The following is a 2500-nucleotide window of genomic DNA, read 5'->3' as shown; positions in this document are numbered from 1 at the left end:
GTGGCGAAGAGGCCCCTCCCCCGCGACGGGAACGAGGAGGCCAGAGTGCCACCGGCGAAGAAGCAACGGCGGGCGCCGAAGTTGGAGAGACCTACCGGGACGTCATCCTCCCCGATAGACTTTCATCCCAGCTTCACCTCAACGCCGAACATGGCGAAGAGGCCCCTCCCTCGCGACGGGGACGAGGAGGCCAGAGTGCCACCGGCGAAGAAGCAGCGCCAGGGGCCTTCCCGTCAGGAACCCAAGCCCCTCGCGCAGCCCAAGCAGAAGGCCGTGGCGAAGAAGCAGGCCAAGGAGTCGTTATCTTCACTATCATCACCAAAAAAGAAGCCGTCGGCCAAGAAGCCTGCGAAATCTTCATCATCATCATCATCATTGCCCGGGCCGTGGGCCAAAGGTCCTTCGCGGCCACCGGCGCAGCCCAAGCAGAAGGCCGCGGCGAAGAAGCAGGCCAAGGAGTCGTTATCTTCACTATCATCGTCATCACCAAAAAAGAAGCCGTCGGCCAAGAAGCCTGCGAAGTGTTCATCATCATCATCATTGCCCGGGCCGTGGGCCAAAGGTCCTTCGCGGCCACCGGCGCAGCCCAAGCAGAAGGCCGCGGCGAAGAGGCCCCTCCCCCGCGACGGGGACGAGGAGGCCAGAGTGCCACCGGCGAAGAAGCAGCGCCAGGAGCCTTCCCGTCAGGAACCCAAGCCCCTCGAGCAGTCCAAGACCCAGGTGCCCACAGCGCGTGCGGCAGAGAAACAGCGCTGGACGCCGTCTGCGCAGCAGCTCGAGGCCCTGAGGCGGCTGTTGCGAGGCTCTCAGGTCCCCATTCTGTCTGCCAAGGAGGCGAAGGCCATGCTGGGCCCCAACCCGCACCTGCTGGGCGCTGGGACGTACGGAGAGGCGTACCTCAACCCCGAGACGGACCTGGTGGTGAAATTCGCCTTCTGCCTCAATTCGTTTAAATCCGCGGTGACGGAAGCTCGGGTCCTCGACTTCCTGAAGGAGGTCCCGGGCGTGCAGCGCCTCGTGGGCGTGTGCCTCGAGAGAGCGCTGATCGTCACCCGGTATGCTGGGCCTACCCTGTACGACTGGCAGGACTGCGAAGGGCTGCTCCCTGGGGACTGGCTCTACGTGTTCTCCAAGGTCACGCTGGCCCTGATGGCCCTCCACGAGAGGAGGGTCGTGCACAACGACATCAAGGGCAACAACGTTTGCGTGTTGCCGACCCCGCAGGGTCTTGATGTCAGTATCATCGACTTCGGGTTGGCCATGAGGGAGGGCTAGCGGCTCCATCTTAAAGGGAGCTGGCAACCTGACATGCATAACCCCCCCGAGTTCTTCCGGAGGCGGACCGGGGGCGGCAGCTGCAGCGCCCTCACCGACGCCTTCAGCCTCGGCCAGCTCCTGCGGGCTTTTCTGAGCCGCGAGTCGCCCTAGACCCGCGCTTGGATCGAGAAAAGCCAGAGCAGAGATGCTGAGGCGCGTAGGGGCCTGGGGGCGCTCCTGGCGGCGCTGCTCGAGGACTGATGAAAAGGGGGGGGGGGAAGGAACCTGCCAAGGAACCTAAAAGGCAGACTGCGAAGTCGCCCAAGGAACCTAAGAGGCTGAGTCCTGCGCTATCCAGGAGAGATCCTGCGATGATTGAGTCCTGAAAAAAAAGATGTTACCATGTAATACACACACACACACACACACACACACACATTATTATTATAATAAATCGACGACGATGATGACGATGATGATTATGATTGTTATTTTGTACTATATCCCTTTCTCCCTCTATGTCCCTCTATCTCTCTGTCTCTCCATCTCTGTCTCACTCTGTGTTTCTCTCTCTCTATCTATCTATCTATCTATCTATCTATCTATCTATCTCCCTTTCTCTATCTCTCTCTGTCTCTCTCTATCTGTCTCACTGTGTCTCCCTATTACTCGTCTCTCCCTTTCTCTTCTCTCTCATTCGGCTGGAATGCCTTGTGCGCTGGCCGGTTCTGTTTTGCTCTGCCTGTGGGAATTGTTCCCATGTGTTTTAGGCTACTGCACATGGCCACGTGTGCATTATTATTATTATTATTATTATATATATATATATATATATATATATATATATATATATATATATATATATATATATATATATATATATATACATATATATATATATATATACATATATATATATATATATATATATATATATATATATATATATATATATATATATATATATATATATATATATATATAAAATATATATATATATTTCTGTATATTCATCAAAATGAATAACTTCATTACTAGAGTTAATGACCGGCTTTACCAAACCTTTCACCATTGCAGAATGTAAATCTTTTGTTTTATCTTTGCGTTATTAATCTGTCTCTCCGGCATTCGGTTGGCACCCAGTGCCGGTGCCGAGGCCTTGGCGGGGGGGCGGGACGCGGCTGGGCACCCACCGGGGAGGGAGCCCATGACGACGTACCGGAGAGATGCAAAACACACACAC

The sequence above is a fragment of the Penaeus vannamei genome, chromosome 36 (assembly GCF_042767895.1).
Source record: "Penaeus vannamei isolate JL-2024 chromosome 36, ASM4276789v1, whole genome shotgun sequence".
Taxonomy (NCBI): Eukaryota; Metazoa; Arthropoda; class Malacostraca; order Decapoda; family Penaeidae; genus Penaeus; species Penaeus vannamei.
The sequence above is the reverse complement of the archived record's forward strand: the minus strand, read 5'-3'. Positions refer to the sequence as shown.